Below are 26,511 nucleotides of genomic sequence, written 5' to 3' on the forward strand. Positions count from 1 at the left end.
TAAAGATTTGGAGATCTAAGCTATTTCTACTGCCAGTTCCCCAGTGGATGAGGGGACAGAAATTATTAGAAATGCCTGCCTTAAATTTACCAGTTAGGGATTTTAAAATGCTTTCTCAAATGAATTCAACAATCACTTATTACTAGTGGGGATATCACTAGTAATCTTACTAGTGGGGATATTACTAGTGATATTACTAGCAATGGGGATATTACTAGTGTCATCTGACTTTTGTCCTAGAGATATTCTCTGTTGAGGAGGGAGGCAGGTATTTACATAATGCAAGCCAAGCTGTGATAACTGATCTATAGTGATTTCAAATGGGAAAATATGGGAAAGAGGAGACAGTGATTAATTCTTGGTGGTGGATGGCCTTGAGAAGTAACACTTTGGCAGAATCTTTGAAAATGAGGAGTTTGCCTTTTGGAAAATGAGTATGAGCCACTTTAGGTAGAAGGAGCTGCTCAAACAATAATATAGTGGCTTGATCAGGGTTGAATTAGTTACTCTGTGGGGTTGGAGGTGGGTGTTGTTAGGAATGAGAGGAAGAGCGTTGGAGTCACTTGGGAAGGCCTTTGAATTACACACTGGGAGTTTGGATTTTATATTTTAGAAGGTAATGAGCCATCAGGAACTTGATAGTGGAATGATATCATTCAATTGATTTTTAAAGATAATGGGGAGCAATTTGGAGGGGGGTGGGGTTGGAAGCAGAAAAAGTAGTTAGGAGCTTATGCAGTCACCTGAGATGTTATACAGAGTTAGTTTGGGGGAAATGAGGTGAGGCAGATTGAATATGGATTGATAGGACTTAGCTACTGAGGGATATGTAAATAAATAATTTATTGTTGTTCAGTTCAGTTCAGTCACTCAGTTGTGTCCGACTCGTTGTGACCCCATGGACTGCAGCATGCCAGGCATCCCTGTCCATCACCAACTCCCAGAGTTTACTCAAACTCATGTCCGTTAAGTTGGTGATGCCATCCAACCATCTCATCCTCTGTCATCCCCTTCTCCTCCTGCCTTCAATCTTTCCCAGCATCAGGGTCTTTTCCGATGAGTCAGTTCTTTGCATCAGGTGGTCAAAGGATTGGAGTTTCAGCTTCAGCATCAGTCCTTCCAATGAATATTCAGGACTGATTTCCTTTAGGATTGACTGGTTTGATCTCCTTGCAGTCCAAGGGATTCAAGAGTCTTCTCCAACACCACAGTTCAAAAGCATCAATTCTTTGGCACTCAATTTTATTTATAGTCTAACTCTCACATCCATACATGACTACTGGAAAAACCATAGCTTTAACTAGACAGACCTTTGTCGGCAAAGTAACGTTCCTGCTTTTTAATATGCTGTTTAGCTTGGTCATAGCTTTTCTTCCAAGGAGAAAGTGTCTTTTAATCATGGCTGCAGTCACTATCTGCAGTGATCCTGTAATCCAAAAAAATAGTCAGTCACTGTTTCCACTGTTTTCCTATCTATTTGCCATGAAGTGATGGGATCAGATGCCATGATCTTAGGTTTTGAATGTTGAATTTTAAACCAACTTTTTCACTCTCCTCTTTCACTTTCATCAAGAGGCTCTTCAGTTCTTCACTTTCTGCCATAAGTGTGGTGTTATCTGCATATCTGAGGTTATTGATATTTCTCCCAGCAGTCTTGATTCCAGCTTGTGCTTCATCCAGCCAAGCATTTTGCATGATGTACTCTACATATAAGTTAAATAAGCAGGGTGACAATATACAGCCATGATGTACTCCTTTCCTGATTTGGAACCAGTCTGTTGTTCTATGTCCAGTTCTAACTGTTGCTTCTTGACCTGCATACAGATTTCTCAGAAGGCAGGTAAGGTGGTCTAGTATTCCTATCTCTTGAAGAATTTTCCACAGTTTGTTGTGATCCACACAGTCAAAGGCTTTGGCATTGAGAATAAAGCGGAAATAGATGTTTTTCTCGAACTCTCTTGCCTTTTCAATGATCCAGTAGATGTTGGCAATTTGATCTCTGGTTCCTCTGCCTTTTCCAAATCTAGTTTGAACATCTGGTAGTATCATGGTTCACATACTGTTGAAGCCTGGCTTGGAGAATTTTGAGCATTACTTTACTAACGTGTGAGATGAGTGCAATTGTGTGGTAGTTTGAACATTCTTTGGCATTGCCTTTCTTTGGGATTGAAATGAAAACTGTCCTTTTTCAGTCCTGTGGCCACTGCTGAGTTTTCCAAATTTGCTGGCACATTGAGTGCAGTACTTTCACAGCATCATCTTCCAGGATTTGAAATAGCTCAACTGGAATTCCATTACCTCCACTAGCTTTGTTTGTAGTGATGCTTCCTAAGGCCTACTTGACTTCACATTCCAGGATGTCTGGCTCTAGGTGAATGATCACACCATTGTGGTTATCTGGGTCATGAAGATCTTTTTTGTATAGTTCTTCTGTGTATTCTTGCCAGCTCTTAATATCTTCTGCTTCTGTTAGGTCCATACAATTTCTGTCCTTTTGTGCCCATGTTTATATGAAATGTTCCCTTGGTATCTCTAATTTTCTTGAAGGGATCGCTAGTCTTCCCCATTCTGTTGTTTTCCTCTATTTCTTTGCATTGATCACTGAGGAAGGCTTTCGTATTTCTCCTTGCTATTCTTTGGAACTCTGCATTCAGATGGTTATATCTTTCCTTTCCTCCTTTGCCTTTCACTTCTCTTCTTTTCTCAGCTATTTGTAAGGCCTCCTCAGACAACCATTTTGCCTTTTTGCATCTCCTTTTCTTGGGGATTGTCTTGATCACTGCCTCCTGTACAATGTCATGAACATTGTTCTTGAATGTCCATAGTTCTTCAGGCACTCTGTCTATCATATAATCCCTTGAATTTATTTGTCACTTCCACTGTATAATTGTAAGGGATTTGATTTAGGTCATACCTGAATGGTCTAGTGGTTTTCTATACTTTCTTTAATGTAAGTCTGAATTTGGCAATAAGGAGTTCATTTCCTGGGCCATAGTCAGCTCCCAGTCTTGTTTTTGCTGACTATATCGAGCTTTTCCATCTTTGGCTGCAAAGGATATAAGCAATCTGATTTCGGTATTGACCATCTGATGATGTCCATGTGTAGAGTCTTCTCTTGTGTTGTTGGAAGAGGGTGTTTTCTATGACCAATATGTTCCCTTAGCAGAACTCTGTTAGCCTTTACCCTGCTTCTTTCTGTAGTCCAAGGCCAAATTTGCCTGTTACTCCAGATATCTCTTGACTTCTTCCTTTTGCATTCCAGTCCCCTATAATGAAAGGGACATCTCTTTTGGGTGTTAGTTCTAGAAGGTCTTATAGGTCTTCATAGAACTGTTCAGCTTCTTCAGCATTACTGGTTGGGGCATAGACTTGGGTTACTGTGATATTGAATGATTTGGGTTGGGAACAAACAGGGATCATTCTGCCATAACCTCTAGTTTGTTCTCTATCCATAAATCCATTTGTTTTGTTATATTCATTCATTCACTTTAGTTTTTAGATTCAACATGAGTGATAACATACAGTATTTGTCTGACTTGTTTTTCCCTTCTCGCTCTTAACATTCTCTCTTTATCTTTAAACTTTGCCATTTTAATTACAGTGTATTTTGGTGTGGACCTCTTTGGGTTGATCCTGTTTGGGACTCTCTTTGCTTCCTGGACTTGGATGGCTGTTTCTTTTTCCAGGTTAGGGAAGTTTTCAGCTGTTATGTCTTCAAATATATTCTCAAACCCCTTTCTCTCTCTCTTCTCTTCCTGGAGCTCTTCTTAATAGGACTTAGTATGCTTGGTGTTGTCCCAGAGATCTCTTAAATTGTCTTAATTTTTCATATTCCTTTTTCTTTTGGGTTCTGCTCCAGTGATTTCCATTACTGTCTTCCAGCTTGCTGATTTATTCCTCTGTGTCTTAAGCCAATGTTTTTCATTTCAGTTATTGTGTTTTTCATACCTGTTTGGTTCTTCTTTTCTAACATTTTGTTAAAAAACTTCTAACTTCTCACACTGTTTATCCATTCTTCTTCTGATTTCTTTGATTCTCTATGATCACTACCCTGAGGTCTTTACCAGGTAGATTGCCTATCTCTATTTCACTTAGTCTTTCTCTTGGGGTTTTATTTTATTCTTTCATTTGGAACATGCTCTTCTGTCACCTAATTTTTTCTAATTTGCAATTTTTATTTCTGTGTATCTGATTAGTTAGTTAGGTTAGTTACTTTTTCTAGCTTCGGAGTAGTGGCCTTTTGTAGGAGATGTTCTGTGTATCCTAGCAGTGCATCTCCCCCTGCCACCCCCTCCCCTGCCCTAGTCACTGGAGATGTATTCTCGAGGGGTGCATGGGTCCTTCTGCTGTGGTGGGGTGACTACTGCTGGTCCCTGTCCAGTGAATTACCAAGGTCTGTGTTGTGCAGATGCTGTCAGTTATTGGTTGACAGGGCTGGGTCAGGAGGAAGTTGGCTTAAGAAATCTGGGGGACCTGGGGTTAGTACTGCCTCACTGGTAGGCAGAGTCATGTTCTGGGGTGGGTGGTTGTGGGGCTGGGGTTCCCAGATCCATTGTTGGCCTACTGGTGGATTGGGCTGTTTCCTGGTATGGCTACTTTGGGCTACAGGGTGTCCCAAAGCTGATTCTGGTCTGTTGGTGAGTCAGCCTGATTCCCAGGGCAGCTGGGTGAGGAGTCCAAGGTATCTCAGAGCTGGTATTGGCATGCTGGTTGGTGGGACCACAGTCCAGGGGCTCCTGGGACTGATGTTGGTCTGAAGATGGGTGAGAATGGGGCCCAGGGGAATCTTAGGGCTACTGCTGACTCACTTGTTGGCAGAACTGGGTCCTGGGGTCTCTGGGTGCAGGGCCTTGGGAGCCCCAAGGCTCTTGCCATCCCTCTGGTAGGTGGGGTTGGATCTCAGGGATACTGGCTAAGGGGCTCAAGATGTTCCAGAGCTGGAGTTGGCCTGTTGGTGGGCAGGGATGGGGCCTGGGGTATCCTAGGACTGGTGCTGGTCTCCTGGTGTGTGGGCTGGTTTCTGACAAGGCAAACTTCATGGCTGCTATGGTCTTGGGGCTGGTGTCCACCCACTGATGGGCAGGGTGGGGATCCAGGATATTCTGGGATTGATATGCACCAGTGTGTGAAGTAGCCAGGGCTAGTGCTGGTCCACTCATGGGCACAGCCAGGTCCTGGGGTCTCTGGCTACAGGACACAAGGTCCCAGAGCTGGTGTAGGACTGCTGTCAAGTGGGACTGGTTCCTGACACAGCTGGCTGCGGGGTCTAGGTGTCCCAAATCTTGTATCAGTCCACTGGTGAGTGGGGCTGGATTCTGGAGTTGGACTGTGAGGACCAGGGTGTTTTAGAGCTGGTACTGGACTGCTGAGGTGTGGACTAGGCCCTTCCATAGCAGGCTATGGGACTGTGATGGTCCTGAGGCTCGTGTCTGCCAGCTGGTGAGAGGGGCTGGTGCTCAGTGGGTCTAGGGGCTGATGCCTGCCCACTGGTGTGTGAGGCTGTTCGTGAGGCTAGGGTCAGCTTACGGTGGGTGGGCAGGGCCCAGGGAGCCCTGGGAATGGTGTCTGCCCACCGGTGGCAGAGCTGGGTCCCAGGGTTTCTGGCTGCAGGGCTCCGGGTGTCTCAGCCCTAGTGCCTGCACACTGGTGTGTGGAGCCACATTCGGGGTCCCCTGGTGGCTTAAGGCTGGGGGGAGGTGGGGTTGCATTGGGGAATGGGGGGAGGGCATCTTAAGAGATCCTGCCTGCTGGTGTGTGTAGCTGTCTCCTCAGCTAGTTGCTTGGCCTGAGGCATTCTAGTACAGTTGCCTACAGGCTGGCTGACAAAGGCAGGGCCAGATCTCAAGGCTAATAAGCTAGAGGGAGTATTCCAAAATGGCGCTTCCAGCACCAATGTTCATGGGGTAGAACAAAGTCCTCAGAATGGCTGTTGCCAGTGTCTCTGTCCCAGGTTGAGCTCCAGTTTGCTCCTGCCTCTCTGGGAGGCTCTTCAAGATCAGCAGGTGGGTCTGACCCAGGCTCCTGTTGATTACTGCTTCTACCCTAGGTCTAAGAGCATGTGAGATTTTGTGGAAAGTGAAAGTGAAGTTGCTCAGTCGTGTCCAACTCTTTGTAACCACATGGACTGTAGCCTAGCAGGCTCCTTCGTCCATGGAATTTTCCAGGCAAAAGTACTGGAGTGGGTTGCCATTTCCTTTTCCAGGGGATCTTCCTGACCCAGGGAATTGAACCCGGGTCTCCTGCATTGCAGGCAGACACTTTACCTTCTGAGCCACCAGGGGCCCTTCAATAATGGAGTCTCTCTTTCCCACAGCCGTCTGACTCACTTGAAAGTGAGCCCTACTGGCCGTCAAAACCAAAATTTCTGGGGGCTTGTCTTCCCAATGCAGGACTCTCAGGCTGTAGAGCCCAATGTGGGCTAGCCCCCTTGCTCCTTGGGGTGAATCTCTGTAACTGTAAGTATTTTCCCTTTTCTTGGTCACCTACCTGGATGTATGGGTATTAACAATACTTAAACTCTGTCCCACCTACTGGTCTCATTGCGGTTCCTTCTTTATGTCTTTAGTTGTAGATGATCTTTTCTGGTAGATTCTGGTCTCTCTTATCAATAATTGCCCTGCAAATAGGTATAATTTTGGAGTGCCCATGGGAGGAGGTGAACTCAGGGTACTCCTACTTCACCATCTTGACCAAGCTTCTCCAGATAGGAGGATTTTTAAGAGAAAACAGAGGACATCTGTGTTGACTAATCACCACCCACCCTCCACCCCCCGCCCAAATTAAGCTTGCTTGTATCTTTGTTACAGGAGGTAGTTTTACGTTGTGGTGCTGGGTGCTAGCTGAAGTTACGGTTCTGCACCCTGCCACTAAGACTGGCAGGGACATGCTCCTTGATGATTCAGTTCAAGGAATTGGCTTCCAGGTCCTGGAGAAAGACAGTCCTGGGTTGTAAAACTGGCCAGAGCATTTTTAAAAGATTTACTACATATCAAAGGGGCAGGAAAAGAATTTATAATTTCAGATGTTCTAAAGGAAATGTCCTAAGGAAAGGGAGGTCAGGGCCTGGAGTGAGGAAGAGCTCTGCCTAGAGTTATGTCCAGTAGAGGGGATTGTTAAGGCCGTCTTGATCAGATTAGTGGACTTGGATGTAGACGTTGAGGGGAAGGTATGTCAGATGATTCTTTGGTTTCTGGCTTTGGTCTTGGGTTTCTTTCTTTTGTTTTTTGATGCCATTTTCTCCCTGATGGCTCAGTGGTAAAGAATACATCTGCAGTGCAGGAGATGCAGGTTCAATCCTTGGGTTGGGACGATCCCTAGGTTGGAGAAGGGAATTCTCCACTACAATATTCTTGCCTGGAGAACTCCATGGACAGAGGAGCCTGCTGGGCTACAGGCCGCAGGGTTGCAAAGAGTCAGACACAACTGAACAACTGACACTTCACTTGCATAGAGAAGAGAAGAGGCATAGAAGATTGGTTTTTTAAAAAAAAGACAAGTTTTAGAGAAACTGAGTTTGCAGTACTTGTGGGATATCCAAGTTGTGTTGGATGTGTGGGTCTATGATCCAGAGAGATGTGGATTGGGAGGAAGTTTTGAGAGTGGACATATGGAGCTAGTGGTGCCTTTAATTTCAGCTCATTGATTGCATAACTTATGTTTAGGTGAAACTAGCATTGCCCTCCTACACCTCCAGTTGAGGGAGAATCTGTATGGATTAAATTGAATTTTGTGAAATAGTAAGATGCACCTAATAAATGTCCAATATATCTCATTATTTCTGTTATGGTTATGTGTGTGTATTAGTTACTTCAGCCATTTCTGATTCTTTGCAACCCCATGGACTGAAAGCCACCAGATTCCTCTGTCCATGGAATACTTCAGGCAAGAGTACTGGAGTTGGTACCCATGCCCTTCTCCAGGGGATCTTCCTGACCCAGGGACTGAACCTGGGTCTCCTGCATTGCAGGCAGATTCTTTACCCTCCGAGTGAGGAGCTAATGTAAGTTAGAGCATGAGAATCAGATGGTTAATGGATGACAGTTACCATAAAACTAGTTTTCATTTTGTTCCAGAGGCTATGAGAACCCAGAAGAAGGGGTTGTTTACCAGAAATATATTTTCCTTAGAGTCAGCAAACAAACAAACAAAAACCAATAAGACAGAGTTCCCCAGGGCTCATTTTCATTTTGCAAGGTCATTTTGTATTCAGTGAAGGATTTGGACCTTCCCTGAAAGAGAAAAGAAAATATACCACCCCCCACCCCACCCGCCCTACCCCCTACAAACCAAAAGCAGTTTGTTTTCGGACAAAATGGTGAAAAATGGAAAACCACATCAATCAGTCTGTTCTCTTTGACCCAGTTCCTACCTACTTTTCCTAAGGTCTGTTCCTAAGGCGCTAAGGTCTGTTTCTTTGCTAAAAACATTTAAAGATGCCTATGGTATGGGGGTGGGAGGGTGGGGAAGGATGCAAGCCATGATATTGTTTTTCCCTGGGTTTTCATGGAGTTTCAGATGCACTGGGGAATCTGGAACTATAACTTAGGGGTAGGAATATTTTGAAACCTGGGGACCATGGATATTTTTGTGCTTTTTTGTGTTATGATTGGACAATAGCCGCAGAGTGAGTTTAGTCATGACAAGCCACATCAGCTCAGCTCTAGTAACCTTTGTATACTAGTATCAGTTTCTGACATTTAAATGATGAAGGATAGAAGTGTGTGGAAGGTAAAACTCTAACCTGCTCTTGACTTCAGGGGCAGATGACAATGGCATGAATTTTTACTACTTGGAATTTGGCATTGGGGTTTGTTTATAGCTAATGCAGCTTTCCTGTTATTAAGACACACATTTAGATTGGTGTTCCAAGAGTTCTCCAAAGGCTGTTCACATGTATTTTGAAGAGCTCTTTGAGCATCAAATGGCTCACACGAAAGAAGGCTTTTCATCAACTGAATGTGAAGGGGAACATGATTCATAGGAAAAATAAAATCCCCCCATCGGCTTTTTGTGAGGAAAACCACAAAGGGGAGCTCTGGATTGGAAAATTGTGTTCAGTTAAGCTTATTATGGCACAAAGACTGTAGGGTTCTTATCTTCCTCCCTGTATTTATGGGATCCTTGAAAAAGGTAGGTGGTTTTTTTTTTTTTTTTTCCCTAGCTCTGAAAAATGTCTTTTGGATTTTTGATGTATTTTAGTGGCTGTGTCACTTCTGAAACAAGTGGTTATTGACCATAAATTTGTTTTCTTTGCAGTTAGTGAACAAACAAGCAAAAGCAAAGAGGGAGAATCCTCCCCCAGAGGCCATTTTCCGAACTTTACTCAGTACTGGATCAGCTGGGTATAGTCTATCTCCTGGACAAGTCAAAACCAGGGAAAAGCAAATAATAAGCTGTGTGGGAGATGCTTCCCATTTTCAGTAGGAGGGGAGGGAACATCTGGAGTTTAGCTGGGAGGGAAAGCAAGCTGAGCTGGCTCCCTGCTGCTGGGGTCTGTTGGAAGGAAGCTGTCAGATAGCAACATGATATATTATCCTCTGCAGACAAAACAATATGTGTAAAAATAAATAGCCATGGATGTTAAGATCCCATAATGCATGTTGACACATGAAGGCAGAAACATCACAAACAGGTTAGTCTGCCTTGCTCCCCTGTCTCCTGTGATGATACGAACCAGTATAATACAGAGAAGGAGGACTGGGGGAGGAAGAGCCAGGGAGAGGGGAGAAAGGAAATGAAGACATGTTGCTCTCTAATCACCCTGGGTTCCCTGGATGCAGCTGTGGTGGGTGAAGAAACTTATAGTCTCATATCAGGTGGTTTTGGAAGACAGTCTATTTTAAAACAGTTGCCTCGGGGGATATGGTTTTGAAGTGGTGCTAGTGTGCCCAAGACTGATTTGGAGCTTTAATGGTTTTCTTTTAAAATAAAATGATGAAGTTTGTTTTTACCATTGTACTGAAGTCTGTAAACTGAAGTCTAAGTAAAATGGTTAAAAAAGGAAAACTATTTTCAGACAGTCTTTCCTTTCGCCCCACACCTGACCCCTACTGAGTTTTAGTTCAGTATAATTTTGTTATTAGACTCCAAACTTGACCTCAAGGGACCCTTTAATGTGTGGATTTTTGAGACACACCTTACTGTGAATGGTGGGGTTAATCTCCTGAGTGGTAAGAGCCGGTTCTTTGTTCCTTGAGTTTCTAAATACCAGAAACATGTCTTGCCTCTTTAAAAACGGTGGACTATGTAATATGGAAATTCACTACAAATGATCAATTACACAAAATGGATTTCTAAGGGATTTTTCCCCCCTGTTTCTGACTCAGTCTGTTTTCTGATCTGCATCCTAAAGAATCTGAGCTTGTAGGGGGTGGTAATAGATGCTCCAAAAAACAGTTTTGTGAACAAATAAATTTGAGACTCTCTGGCTTACCAAGACCATGTACGCATGCGCTTAAACTGGGGGACATTTTGGGGCCTGGTCCTGCCAGGATGCGTTGGGATTTGTATGCAGTACTTTACAAATCGATTTTACCATGGAACTTCCAAGGAACCCGGTTTGGATTCTGAATAGATGGGTCTAATTTTTCTATGGTTTTTACAGAAGAATCACTATAACACAATTTCCATAACCTTAGGTTGTTTATGTTTGTAGTATTGCCAATGTTTTGAATAAAGGAGAAAAATCAGTAAAAATGTCAGACAAGTCTTTTTTTCCCAGATAGTTCCAAAGCTGGGAAGGAAGTGCACTGACAGTGTAAATGTTATGGTTCATGTTGGCACCATATAGGTTGGTAATACTTTGTTTTTATTTCTAGCCAAAAGTCTTAAATTCCAGCTATTCTATTTCCAGTGGCAAAGATCAAAATAGAACTCTTAAAATTTCACACAAAATGGCTTTTTGAAAAAATAGAAATGATTTTTTTATTGTAGAAAATACAGAAAAAGCATAAACAACAATATGCAAGAAATAATATTCGCTTGAAATCCTGACACCCAGAGAAAACCTCTGTTGACATTCTGCGTAAATCAGAGCTGCTGATGGTAGTTTGCAGATGTGTTTTATTTGGCTGTGTAATATTTACATTTTTAAAAATTAGACTGTCAACATGTAAAAATTGGGTGATTTCTTATAGACACATATATCTTCTAGGTTCTTCTGAAATATTGAAGATTGGCATCATGTGACCTGCATTCTGGCATGTCAGGGCTCACAACTGCTGTCTTTAGGAAAGAACCCCCGTTATAGTTTATCTGCCTGTGTGGGGAGATATTTGGGTATGAAACTCCAGTTATAAGTCCTTTCCCATCTTTTTCCTCTTGCATAACATTTAATTTTTTAAAAGGTACTTATCCTTTTACATTCAGGTATAAGTTTTTCCTTTGGCTATTTTATAAACATTTTTCTATGCCATTAAATATTCTATATCATTGCTTTTGTCTGCATAATATTTTACTATATGGCCATACCATTCTTTAGGCCTCCCTGGTGGCTCAGATGGTAAAGAATCTGCCCACAATGTGGGAGACCTGGGTTCAGTCCCTGGATTGGGAAGATCCCCTGGAGAAGAGAATGGCAATCCATTCCAGTATTCTTGTCTAGAGAATTCCATGAACAGAGGAGGCTGGCGGACTGCAGTCCATGAGGTCACAAAGAGTCAGACATGACTGAGAAACTAACACTTTGACTTTCACTTTCATACCATTCTTAATATACCAATTCCCTACTCTACTGGGCTTTCATATAGTTCCTTGGTTAATGTATTCAATACATAGCACAGGGAGATAAACATCCTTGTGGGAAAATCTGTGCGCACATCCAAGGTTGTTTCCTTAAGATCAAGTTGTATACTTGGGGATCACTGAGTCAAAGAACATAAATACTTTAAAGACTTTTGAGACTCCTTGCTAAATGTACTCAAATGTATTTTCACATACTTGATAATGAAGTAATCTCTTCAGAAGTCTTAATTGGTTAATGTGTCTTCCTAGAGGTGACTCGGAGAAGGCGATGGCACCCCACTCCAGTACTCTTGCCTGGCAAATCCCATGGATGGAGGAGCCTGGTGGGCTGCAGTCCATGAGGTCGCTAAGAGTCGGACACGACTGAGCGACTTCCTTTTCACTTTTCACTTTCATGCACTGGAGAAGGAAATGGCAACTCACTCCAGTGTTCTTGCCTGGAGAATCCCAGGGACGGGGGAGCCTGGTGGGCTGCCGTCTATGGGGTCACACAGAGTCAGACATGACTGAAGCGACTCAGCAGCAGTAGCAGCAGCAGAGGTGTGACTGTGAGCTCTATTTCCCACATTTTAACACTGGACTCTTTTCTCACATACCTGCTAATAGCTCAGGACACAGTAGTGTTCTATAGAGGATAGTCTGAGAAATCTCAAACTGAGTTCCTGATTGTGAGAAAGTGCTATAGGGAGGGCATTCAAACAAGCTGTGTTTACATTGCAATTCTGTGTAGTTGTCAACTTTTGTATATTATGTTAGGAATTCCTATCCAAAGAAAATTTTTCCTGAAAAGCCTGCAAAATTCTTAGGGCAGGGACTATTCTTATCCATTCTCACTCCTTTTTTGGGCACTCCTCATGGTTTTCAGAATTTTAGTTCCCAAACTAGGGATGGAAATGGGCCAAGGCAGTGAAAGAGCTGAGTCCTAACCAGTGGACTGCTAGGGAATTCCTCATTCTCCCTCTAACTAACATCCTCTGACCCCCTCTTTCTTCCTTCTTCCTCACCAGTAGTGCCCTTATCACCCCTGCTTGTTTTTCTTTTTTTGCTTATGTGTGAAGAAACAAATATCAACCCTCATTTTTTTTCAGAACACAAACTGATAAATAAATAAACTCCCTGTAGAAATTTGGGAGAGATAATCTATTTTGCAGTGTGGAGCCATAAGCAGGTTAGTGTGCAGAGAGTGTTGAAGATGAAGTCGAAGAGGAAGGCAGGTGAGATGATCTGAGAAGATCTTTGTGGGGAAGAGACTTGAAGGGGGCACACCAGAGAAAGAGAGAAGTTACAACCTGAATGTTTTAAGTGAGAGATAATGTGAGGCTGAGTGGTGAATATCTTCAACTTGAGCTTGATGGCAGAGGGATATGTGAGAAAACTAGAGAGGGAGGAGAAAGCACTGACGATGACTTTTCAAATATCTCAGCCATCAGTGATGTTAATTTATGTCTATGTATAACTTCCCAGGATGTTTGTACCCAAATATATTCATGGAAATGGAAAAACAATTTAAATACACATGTTTAGAATTAAGAGGCTCTTATGTACATAGTGGTCTTAAATTTTTTTCAAAGTTAAAGCAACTTCATTAAAAAAATTCAGGTGTAATTGACATACAACGTTTTACTAGTTTCAGGTGTACGACAAATGGTTCAATATTTGTATATATTGTGAAGTGATCACAGTAAGTTAACATCCATCACCATACATAGTTACAGAATTTATTTTTCTTGTGATGAGAACTTTTGAGATCTACTCTTAATGCCTTTAAAATATGAAAGATAGTATTATTAACTACATACCATGCTATACGTTACATCTCTAGCACTTATTTATTTTATAGCTGAAAGTTTGTGCTGTTTGACCCCATTCACCCTTTCACCACCACCTCCTTCCCCTCCTCTGGCAACCACCGATCTAAAAGAGCTTTATTTTTTACCTAAAAAGTTAGCTAATATATAATTATTAGAGAAATGCAAATCAAAGGTATAATGAGGTGTTGCCTCATACTGGTCAGAATGGCCATCATCAAAAATTCTATGAATAGTTAATGCTGGAGAGGGCGTGGAGAAAAGGGAGTACTCCTACACTGTAGTGGCAGTGTAAATTGGTGCAGCCACTGTGAAGAACAGTGTGGAGATTCCTTAAAAAAATAAAACTAGAACTACCATGTAATCCCACTCATGAGCATATGTCTGGAAAAGATGAAAATTCTAATTTGAAAAATATATACACATTAGTGTTCATAGCAGCACTATTTATAAACCATGACATGGAAACAACTTAATATCTATTGACAGATGAATAGATAAAGAAGATGTGGTATATAAAAGAAGATGTGGTTTATAGACATACAATGGAATATTACTTAGTCATAAAGAAGAATGAAATAATGCAATTTTCAGCAAAATGAATGAGCCTAGAGATTATCATAAGAGAAATAAGTCAGACAGAGGAAGACAAGTAGCATATAATATCACTTATATGTGCCCCATACATATGCTCCTGGCTCATGCTGGCAAACATTGACTAGGCCTTGTATTTCCTTCAGGGTATGATGCCTGTCCTTCTAACAGACCCAATACTTTCTGGGTGGATTATATTTTGACTTGGTCTTGATTACTGGTCTTAGTCACTAACTATGGAGGGAGATGCTAGAGGAAGATCATAAAGGGGGTGCTCATATTGTCTTGCAATGTAGAGGCCTCTGTATTAATTGCAAGGGGCAAGTTCTAGCCTTCAACGCTGGGGAATGGGACACTTATGTAGGGGAATCTGGAGTTTTATGCCTACATCTCAGTTCTCAGGAATCTTCCTACCCAGAGCTCTGAGCTTGGCACTGGAGAGAACTCAACCTTCTCTTTAGCTGCGCTATGCTTGTAACTAAGTCCTAATTCTTAACTTTTTGTATCTTTTGGCTGCAGGAGATAAAAATGTTTTTATATATTACCAGCTAGAACCTTTGCTTTTCATAATTCACCTTCAATTAGTGATTAACTACCCTAGCTTTTCCTTGTCTTTCTCCAATACATTGATAAAACGCAGCAGTAGCCATCGGATTCCTGTGCCTTCACAACTACTGCTTCTGTACCTGTCAGTGCATTCTCTGCTGAGCGTATCCCATTCTGGTTCACCACCAGTGAAGATTTTAACTGTTGCACTCCTGCCAAATGCTGGGGGCTTCAGTTCTGCATCTTCCACCAGTGATGGGGTCTTTATTGCCAGTCAGTTAGCAGGTAGACAAGCTTCAAAATCCCATGTTAGATTCTGCTTTCTGAGTTGCTCCTGGCATCATGTATCTTAGGTTGGGTGTCTTGGGGAACAGATTGTGAGACAGAGATTCACATGCAGGAAGTTCACTGGGGAGTGGTCTTGGGAACAGTTCTTGTGAGGAAGTAAAGCAAACAGGGTTGGCAGAGAGAGATGAGCTGCAACACAGTCACAGCAAAGGCCTCCACCGATTTCATGAGGGACTTTGTTTTGGGGATGATGCTTGAAAGTAGGTCCAAACTGAGGCAGGGGAGCCAGGCCATTGAACCCCTGTAGCAAACAATCATTGGGTGTGGACCATCCTCAAGGAGAGGGAATAACCTCAGATGGGACAATTTTCTAGGGCCAAGGGCAATGGTTGTGGACGAACTCAGCTATGAGCTATGAGCCGCCATCACTCCTGGCAGAAGGGGGAATTAGTGTCTTGATCTTGATGATAGAACCAGGACACAACATAGCATTCACTACAGTGTGATCTGAGATTGCTACTAAGCCTGACAGGCATCAGAAGCTTATATATAAAGCATGGCCCTCGTGTTTTTTCTATCCAAGACTGTCTTTCAGAGTCTTTTTCTGTAAATGCTAAAATAGTGCATCTGTGAGGTTCAGATCATAGCTCTTGTTTTCTTTCCTATCTCAACCTCCACCTAATATGCCAATAAGTCCTCCCAACAATAACTCCAAAATATTTGTTTTGAGTCCGTTCACTTCTGCATCTTAATGCTGTTATCTTAGTCAAGCTACTGTAGTCTCTTGCTGGTTCTACTGCAAGTGTCTTTTAAGTCCTTGTTTGCACTCTTATTTTCTACAATTAATTTATCATGTGGCAACACAGTGATCTCTTAAAGATGTAAATAGGGCCAGGTCACATTTTAACTTAGACATTTAATGGTTTACATTGCATTTAGAAAAAAATCTAAAGCTTTTTGCCATGGTTTACAAGGCCCAATATGATCTGGTCCTTCCTAGTTTCTCTGACTTCATCTTTACGTCTCTCCTCTATCATGATGGTCACTATTATGGCCTACCCAATAGTCATTTCCTCTCCTTCTTAGCAACAGAATTTTGATTTTTTTTTTTGTCATGATGTCAATATCCCCAGATGATGTAATAAGACTAATCCAAGGCAATTGTGAAAATCCTTACTTTCCCAGCCCACTTCCTGCTAGAGGCATGGTTGGGGGATGTTCATGAAACACAGGCCAATAATACCAAATTGAATTTTGCTAGAGTGTTTCTGAGAAGCTTTTCTCTATTCATTTCTTGTTGAAAGGAGGTAATAAACCTAACACATTGGTCCTTCCCCGTTCTTTCTGCCATGATTGTAGACACAATATCTGGAACCACTGCAGCCATCTTCTGACAATGAAGAAAAGACCTACAGGATTACGGAGATGTTGACTCTAAAATTCTTTGATCTCTGAACCAGTTTCTTATCTTTAACACTCAAACACTAAACTCTACCACTTGCCAGCCAGGGCTATATACTTGTTCTCACTAAGTCTGAAACTCTTTTTTTTCCCCTGTATCATCACGTGGCTGCTTCTTCTTCATACAGATAGATTGCAGCTCACCTTCTCAAGGAGGTTGTCTCTGACCACCTGTCTCAAGTCGGAGCACTTCTCTGAGTCCTGTTAAGACACTCTATCAGGATATATATTTAAACTAGCACTTAAAGTTTTGTGAAAATATCTTATAAATTGACTACTTTTTAATAATCTTTCTCCACTAGAATGTGTTTCATGAGAGTGGGGATACTATTTGCCTTGTTCTTTGCTGTTATCACCAACACTTAGACTGGGGCCTGGCAGATAGTATGTACTATTGAATGTTGGGTCTTCCCCAGTAGCTTAGTTGGTAAAGAATCTGCCTGCAATGCAGGAGACCTGGGTTCAATCCCTGGGTCAGGAAGATCCCCTGGAGAAGAAAATGGCAACACATTTCAGTACTCTGGCCTGGAGAATTACATGAACAGAGAAGCCTGGTGGGCTACAGTTCATGGGATCGCAAAGAGTCAGACATGACTGTGTGATTAACTTTCACTTTTCACTTTCAGTGAATCATGAGTAAACGCTACCAAATACTAACTGTATTTGGTCGTTCATTCTTTTAACTTTGCTGGCCTTCATAGTTTATTTTTGGTTGAGATTCTAAGTAGTACCATTTAGAAGCACCGCACAGTGCTGTGAAAGTTGAATAGAATCACGTGTATGGAGGTCCGTGGGAACACAGAGGACAGTGCAAGCTCTAAGATTATGAGTGACAGCTGTCCTTTCTCATTTCTGAATGTCTGTGCTGCAGGCATTGCAAATTTCCCTCTTTTATTAAACTCTTATATATGCAGAAAAGAGTTATGAGCTTAGGAACCTGGGAAAGTAAAATCAAATGACTTGATTGCAGTGTTTATTACAGCAGGCACCTGGGAGCACTCTGGCTGCTGTGTTTGAATGTGGCATTACTCGGTCTGGGTACTACAGAGTGAATGAGTTTGAATTTAGTGTACCAAGGGTAAAGTCAACATATAGACAGTTGCTAACAGAGTGGAAAGATAAAGGTGTGATTATCTGAGGAAAGTGATTGGGGATTTAGAAATCAGACTAATCATAATAATAAAGTCAGAAATTGGGCTTTATCAAAAGAAGGGGAAAAACAGGAGGCATTTGGGAAAGAGATCATTGAGCTGGTAGAAACAGGTATTTTTGGCTGCTGTTTACGGAAGTGATGATAGAGGAAAATTATGAAAACTAGGGAGATTATTTATAATAATTAAAAATGGAAGTAGACTGGGTAACATCCATCTCTCCATTACTCCATTGTTCTCAACAAAATACAAGAGCTTTATACAGAGAACAAACATTTAATTATTATCCAGATATGAACTGCTGGAAATCTAAGATGGAAGAAGTAAACACATAAAAAAGGAAAAGGAAAACAGTTTTCTGATGTTACAGTGGAAAGAGGACTGGGCTTGGAATGAGGCAATGGTTGATTAGTTCACTAAATATATTAATTAGGTATCTTCCATGTCTAGACATTGCTGGGTGCTGAGATACAGTATGGTTACTACCATTAGGGAGTAGCTCTAGAAGAGGCTCTGGGCAAGTTGGCAGCAATTTTAATAGAGTATGATAATACTGTAGTAAGGGAGAACAGGATGCTTTGAGAACACATAGAATCTGCCCTTGTGTGTGTGGGCACTGGAGGAAGTGATGTCTAAGTTGAGACAGTGAATGTGCTGTTTGTGCCGCAGGGTCTTTGAGCCATCTGTTTCCTCTGCCTGGATTGCTAGTCTCTCTGTCTTCTGCATAGCTGTCTCCTTGAGAGCTTAAAGATAACTTCCTCAGGGACATTTTCCCTGAGCAGTCAATCTAAGGATATCTCGGAAAATCTACCCTATCACTCTTCTATTTTTTGAGCATTTACCATTATTTACTATTTTCTGATATTTTTACTGTATGTCTCCCTTTAGCATATTTGCTCCAGGGGACCTGAACTTTGTCTTCCTTTTCCATCACTGGATCTTTAGTGCTTATGACAGTGCCTGGCTCAGAAGAGTTTCTCAACAATATTTGTTGAATTAAAAAATGAGCAAATGAGAACAGCAGTCACAGAAGGCAAAAGGGAGATGAAAGAGAGAAGAAGGGAATGTTTTGTTAGAGAACTCAACAGTTGTTGTGGGTTCTGATTGATTCCTAAACCCCTGTTAAGGGTGTTTGAAGAGACTGGCTTCTCAGGGGAGCCTTCTTTGCCTGTGTAAAGTGTTGGCTCTTCTGCGCTGCTGGACTTTAATTTCAATCTGGTCATATTCTGCTGCATATTTCAGAGTTCTGTTTTCCCTCTGTTTTGGCACTCTTCCCTGTATTCCCGTTTTTGTTGCAGAGGTCTTACTTTTTAGATTTCCTTGATCCTGTCAGTGGGATCTAGTGGATGAGTGGTCAATCTATGGACTCAGGTTTCAGTCTTAAATATGAAAGTCTGAAATGTTTCTCTTAGGTAGAGTTGAACCTAGGTTAGTTTCCCCCATAGACCATAGCTAGTAATTTGTTTTTCCTTTGCCCAGAATTTATTCATGGTGTACCATCCTTTCTTGCTTTAGGAAAGCTATAGGTGGCTCATCTCAGATTTATGGTCTCCAGATCCTGGTCAGCACTTCCTGGGAGGCACAGCTACAATTAATTATTGTTGTTAAGTGGTGTTGGTTCTGCCCTAGATTTGGGGGAATGGCTCCTATTTTGGGCTTTTGTCTTACCCTGCACAATCTCCATGGACTATTTCTAGTGTTAGTTATCATTAATGGTAGGTCTTCTCTCACTTCTGGGGAGAATGGGCTTATTGTTTGAAACCTGAGTATAAGAATACATTATAATGAGTGTTTCTCGCTTTTTGAATTTTTAAGTACTCATTTCATATTTGTTTGAGGGACATGGCAAGTACTCTCCCTTTTGTGTGCTTGCTACTGCTGCTAAGTTGCTCCAGTTGTATCCGACTCTGAGCGACCCCATAGACAGCAGCCCACCAGGCTCCTCTGTCCCTGGGATTCTCTAGGCAAGAATACTGAAGTGGGTTGCCATTTCCTTCTCCAATGCATGCCTGCATGCTAAGTCGCTTCAGTCGTGTCCGACTCTGTGCAACCCTATGGACAGCAGCCCTCCAGGCTCCTCTGTCCACAGGATTCTCCAGGCAAGAATACTGGAGTGGGTTGCTATTTCCTTCTCCCTTTGTGTGCTTGAGATAAAAAATAGTTTTATCAGAGAACAGATAAAACTTTATTTGGAAATTATTGCCTGATGGATGCAATACCTATATATATCTTCTATATATATCAAATGGATATTCTTATACATGGGAAGTCTCCACTGTAGCCCTGTCCTTTCTTGCTTGATTGTCATCGATGTGGACATCATTGTCAATACACCAGTGCTTGAAGATAGTGAGTCTAGAATTGGTAATGAGATGGGGAAGAAGCTGTGAAAATCAGGAGCAGTTTAGAGGAAGTGAACACTCCTTCCCCAGCCCAGGGTAGCTCCTAGGTAGGACTGTTCTAGCTAATGCTGATCCTCCAGCCCTGTTATTTTGTTTTGTAATTAAGCCTGAAATCCTGTCAGTCAGATACTCATTTGGGTAAATAAACTCCTGTTAAAAACATGCATTTATCTGTAGAAAGCATGAGTAATGGTCTCACAAATAGAATTAATCTCTTCCTTCTCTATGTTTTTCTGTAAGTTACCTCTTGCTGTACAGCAAATCACCCAGGGTTAGTGGTTTAAAAACAATAATCATTTTATTTGCTCATGATTCTGTTGTCAGTGATTTGGGCTGGCGTTAGATGAGAGGCTCTGCTGCTGGTCTCTCTGGGGGTCACACATATCTCTGTAGTTATCTGGAGGTCTTAAGTTGGGCTGGCTTCTCTCTGCTGCCTGTGGACCTATCTGCCAGGAGGCCAGCAGGCCAGAGTGAGCTTCCTCACATGGTAGCATTGGCTTCCAGAGAGAGCGAGACCTCAGTCTGCAAGGCCTCTTCACGCTGTGGCTCAGACATCACACGATGCCATTCTGTCGCATTCTGTTGGTCAAAGTCAGTGAAAGTCAGCCATAACTTAAGGAGTGGAATAATAGACCCCACCTATTGATGAGAGCAATAAACTGCTCCTAAACTTCCCCTAACCTGCTCCTGCTAAAGCCTTTGACTATGTGGATCACAACAAGCTGTGTAATATTCTTAAAGAGATGGGAATACCAGACCACCATACCTGCCTCTTGAGAAGTCTGTATGCAGGTCAAGAAGCAATAGTTAGAACCAGACATAGAACAACAGACTGGTTCCAAGTTGGGAAAGGAGTGCATCAAGGCTGTGTATTGTCACCCTGCTTATTTAACTTCTATGCAGAGTACATCATGAGAAACCCTGGGCTGGATGAATCAGAAGCTGAAATCAAGATTGCTGGGAGAAATATTAACAACCTCAGATATGTAGATGATACCACTTTAATGGCAGAAAGTGAAGAGGAGCTAAAGAGCCTCTTGATGAAAGTGAAAGAGGAGAGTGAAAAGCTGAATTAAAACTCAACATTCAAAAAACTAATATCATGGTATCTGGCCCCCTCACTGGATTTCATTTTCTTGGGCTCCAAAATCAATGCAGATGGTGACTGAAGCCATGAAATTAAAAGACACTTGCTACTTGGAAGAATAGCTATGTCAAACCTAGGCAGTATATTTTTTTTAAAAAAATTTTATTTTTACTTTATTTTACTTTACAATACTGTATTGGTTTTGCCATACATTGACATGAATCCACCACGGGTGTACATGCGATCCCAAACATGAACCCCCCTCCCACCTCCCTCCCCACAACATCCCTCTGGGTCATCCCCGTGCACCAGCCCCAAGCATGCTGTATCCTGCATCGGCCATAGACTGGTGATGTGATTCTTACATGATAGTATACATGTTTCAATGCCATTCTCCCAAATCATCCCACCCTCTCCCTCTCCCTCTCCCTCTGAGTCTAAAGTCCGCTCTACACATCTGTGTCTTTTTTGCTATCTTGCATACAGGGTCATCATTGCCTAGGCAGTATATTAAAAAGCAGACACATCACTTTGCTGACAAAGGTCCGTATAGTTAAAGCTATCGTTTTTCCAGTAGTCGTGTAGGATGTGAGAGTGGGACTATAAAGAAAACTGAGCACCAAAGAATTGATGCTTTTGAACTGTGGTGTTGGAGAAGACTCTTGAGAGTCCCCTGGACTGCAAGGAGATCCAACCAGCTAATCCTAAAGGAAATCAACCCTGAATATTCATTGGAAGGACTGATGCTGAAGCTGAAACTCCAATACTTTGGCCACCTGGTGCGAAGAGCTGACTCATTGGAAAAGACCCTGATGCTGGAAAAGACTGAGGGCAGGAGGAGAAGGGGACAACAGAGGATGAGGTGGTTAGGTGGCCTCACCAACTCAATGGACATGAGTTTGAGCAAACTCAGGGAGATTGTGATGGACAGAGAAGCCTGGTATGCTGCAGCTCATAGGGTCACAAAGAGTTGGACATGACTTAACAACTGAACAACAACACTCGATAAGAGGGGGCTTCCTTGGTGGCTTGGTGGTAAAGAATCCACTTCCCAGTGCAGGAGATGTGGGTTTGATTCCTGGGTCAGGAAGATCCCCTGGAGAAGGAAATGGCAGCCCACTCCAGTATTCTTGCCTGGGAAATCCCATGGACAGAAGAGTCTTGTGGACTTGGCAAAGATTTGGACATGACTTAGCAGCTAAACAACAACATTGATGAGATGATGTACACAGTCTCATTCCAAAGGAGGCATACCTCCAGAGATGGGAGGGATTCTTGCCACCATCTTTGCAGCTTCTATGCATGGCTTCCTCTTTAAGCTGTTGGGGAGTGGAAACTTTTACTTGATCATCCTGCAGAAAGACTAGAGCGTTTCACAGAGCAGGTGTTTGATAGTCATTGGCCGAACTGAATTCATATGCAGAGTAAGATTAGCTCAAGTCCCACAAGAAGTCAAAATTAGAGTGTCTGACTGAATATAGGTGAAATTGGGGAACTTGGGTAGGTTCAACGGCTGGGGTAACGATAGTTAGATTAGCGAAGTCACGGTTCTGCTGCTCACAGCTCAGAAACGAGTACGAAAGGCTAGTGTTGGTTGGAGAAGAAAGATTGCTTTATTCAGGAGGTTGGCAGCCTGGGGGAGACGGCTGATCTGTATCCAAACACCAGCTCCAAACTGACCATGAAGTTTTTCAGGGGAAAATCCTTTGAGGAGAGAGGCAGTCTTTGTTATCTTCCACTGCATGTACTGCATTCTTTCTTCTGGTTGGTTGGTGGTGAGATAACAGGGCAGTGCTCCAGGAATCTTGTGCTCAGCCTGCAGTTACCATCCTCCACCCTCCACTGCAGGAGGGAATGGCAAACCACTCCAATGTTCTTGCCACGAGAACCCCATGAACAGTGTGAAAAAGCTACATTACTTGCATCAAAACAACTCTCCTAAAATGTCTGTGGGTTTCTCTAAGACTGATTCAGATCTACTCCATGCAATAAAAGTCTCACCTGCGATTCAGAGCTAGGTCTGTCTCTTCTATGGGAGCTGTATTCCGCTTCTGTGAGACAATAACTTGAATGAAAGCATTTTGTATAGCTGAGGGAGCCTACCAGTTGCTGCCTAAAATATTTCAAAGGTATTAACAAATAGGTGTTCAGGGTCACCTTGACTTGATCTTTCTTCTGAGATTGTTTTTTATTTTGAGAATCCTTTACCACCTATAGGGGCTTTCCCGGTGGCTCAGATGGTAAAGCGTCTGCCTGCAATGCGGGAAACCCCGGGTTTGATTCCTGGGTCGGGAAGATCCCTGGAGAAGGAAATGGCAATCCACTCCAGCACTCTTGCCTGGAAAATCCCATGGACGGAGGAGCCTGATAAGCCACAGTCCATGGGGTCGCAAAGAGTCGGACACGACTGAGCATATAGAAACTGAAATGTTAAACAATGTTATCATCCAATCCAGCAAGTTCTGGCCCCTCTCTGTAGCTTCTAATTCTACTTGCAAACTGAGCAGTTCTTCCTCTAGCCCATCTCTCTTCCTATACTTTCTCAGAATCAGCTAGATGGAGCCAGTGGACACTTTCAGCATTCTGCTAGGAAATCATCTTGCCAAGGTCCACAGTTTCATTATGCTCATTTTCTATCTTCTGAGTTACCATAAGTGATAGTTTTGCCAATTGTTTCTTTATCACCTAACATGGGTGTCATTTTCTAGCCTGCTGGAGCAGGCTCTTCATTGCTTTGTCAGCCTCTACTGACAATTAGCTTGCCATTTTTCAGCATTGTCTGAAATTGTGTCTGCTTCTTTTCCAGGTCCTGCTATCTACCTGGTCTTAAAACCAATGCTGCCTGTTTTACTAGTTATACTAGTATACTCTGTTATACTAGTGTTCTAATTCTGAAATTGGATTTCTCTCTCAGATTTTGCTTTGTAACAAATCACCTTCAAACCTAATGGCTTAGACAAGAAATATTGATATTTCTCACACCCTGTGAGTAAGTTGGGTGGTGTTCTGATTTGGGTAGACTTGGCTTGGCTGGGAGGTATAGGATGGTCTCTCTCACATGTCTTCCAGTTGCCTAGGTGTCTATGGGATGATGGAACTGACTTGGCTGAGTATCTTTCATTTTTTATATTGTGGTAGCTGCAATTTACTGAAAGTAGCAGGAAAAGGCAAGTTCCTGAACTTGCAAGTTCTTGCCAAAAAAAAGCAGGTTTTTGAGTTCTTGCTTGTGTCATGTTTGCTATTATCCTCTTGGTCAAAGCAAGTCAAGTGGCCAAGCACACAGTCAGCATGAGATGTGATTACCAAAGGCAAAGACAGGGAAGGGAACTATTGCAGCCAGTTTTACAAACAGTCTCCTGCAATTGATGTGGTCAGTGTCCCTTTTAGGATTTTAAATTTGGTTCAGTATTTCTTCCATTCCACAAGAAGTAGCATATAATGTTTTGTGTTTGTATTTTCCAGTACTGCACAAATCACTGTATGTTCACAACATTCATGAACAATAAAGGGAAATTTCTTATCCGTACAGATGGTGAAGTAAACATTATGAGATTAAAAGAATGTTTCAAAGAATGTTTCTTTCCCCAGTTTTTGTAAAGATCTCACTTGTGAGGAATTGCACATATTTTTGTGTATTCCTTTCTCACAAAGAGTAGGGTTTCAATCCTTTGAAAACATTGCTGATGATATTCAGTGAACATGAACATCTTTTTTTGTCTAACAGGCAAAAAAGTTGTAAAGATGCTGTTACATTCACTTCTCTGTAGTATTAACAATAATAGCTCTTATTGCTCAAAAAAACTAAAACAACTTGAGATCTTCTAAGTTTTATATTGACAGTGCTCCATTAAGAATCTGTAGAAGAAGAAACTTGTAGTGGTGATATCTAAATGGAAAAAAAGAAGCAGCAGGGCAAAGTGGTTGAAGAGAAATGGAAAGCAATAAGCAAGCAATTAAAAAAAAAGCTTGATGAAGAGGAAGTAAACCGAAAGAGTTATTTAAAAAATCAGCCTTGGCCTATGTGATGGTTATGTGCCAACTTGACTAGGCCACAGGGTTCCAGATTAACATTTTTAAAAAAAATTAATTTATTTTAATTGGAGGTTAATTACTTTACATTATTATAGTGGTTTTTTGCCATACATTGACATGAATCAGCCATGGGTATACATGTGTCCCCCATCCTGAACCCCTCTCCCACCTCCCTCCCCATCCCATCTGTCAGGGTCATCCCAGTGCACCAGCCCTGAGCGCCCTGTCTCATACATCAAACCTGGACTGGCTATCTATTGCACATATGGTTTCACATACATGTTTCAATGCTATTCTCTCAAATCATCCCACCCTCGCCTTCTCCCATGAAGTCCAAAAGTCTGTTCTTGATCTCTGTGTCTCTTTTGCTGTCTCGCATATAGGGTCATTGTTACCATCTTTCTAAATTCCATATATATGCATTAATATACTGTATTGGTATTTTTCTTTCTGACTTACTTCACTCTGTATAATAGGCTCCAGTTTCATCCACCTCATTAGAACGGAATCAAATGCATTCTTTTTAATAGCTGAATAATACTCCATTGTGTATACGTACCACAGCTTTCTTATCTATTCGTCTGCCGATGGACATCTAGGTTGCATCCGTGTCCTAGTTGTTGTAAACAGTGCTCGATGAACATTGGGGAACACACGTCTCTTTCAATTCTGGTTTCCTTGGTGTGTATGCCCAGCAGTGGGATTGCTGGGTTGTATGGCAGTTCTATTTCCAGTTTTTTAAGGAGTCTCCACGTTGTTCTCCAAAGTGGCTGTACTAGTTTGCATTCCCACCAACAGAGTGAGAGGGTTCCCTTTTTTTAGCACCTTCTCCAGCATTTACTGTTTGTAGACTTTTTGATAGCAGTCATTCTGACCAGCGTGAGATGGTACTTCATTGTGATTTTGATTTGCATTTCTCTGATAATGAGTGATCTTGAGCATCTTTTCATTTGTTTGTTGGCTACTAGATTAACATTTGAATCAGTAAACTGAGTAAAGCACATTGCCCTCTTTAGGTGGTTGTTAGTCGTGTCCGACTCTTTGGGCCCCATGGACTGTAGCCTGCCAGGCTCCTCTGTCCATGGGATTCTCCAGGCAAGAATACTGGAGTGGGCTGCCATTCCTTTCTGCAGGTGATTGCCTTACCCAATTAGTCAAAGGTCTGAATAGAATAAAAAGGCTGACTTTTCGCTTAGTAGGAGGGAACTCTTTCTGCCTGACAGGCTGGAGCTGGGATACAAGTTCTTTCCTGCCTTTAGAGTCTAACAAAACATGGGTTCTTTTTTTTTTTTTAATTTTATTTTTTTTCCAACGTAGGTCTCAAGCCTCCTGGCTTTCAGACTGGAATACACCAGGGTGTCTCCGGCTTGGTGCCTGCAGGTCTTGGGACTTGTCAGCTT

Source organism: Capricornis sumatraensis, chromosome 2, assembly GCF_032405125.1.
Source record: "Capricornis sumatraensis isolate serow.1 chromosome 2, serow.2, whole genome shotgun sequence".
Lineage (NCBI taxonomy): Eukaryota > Metazoa > Chordata > Mammalia > Artiodactyla > Bovidae > Capricornis > Capricornis sumatraensis.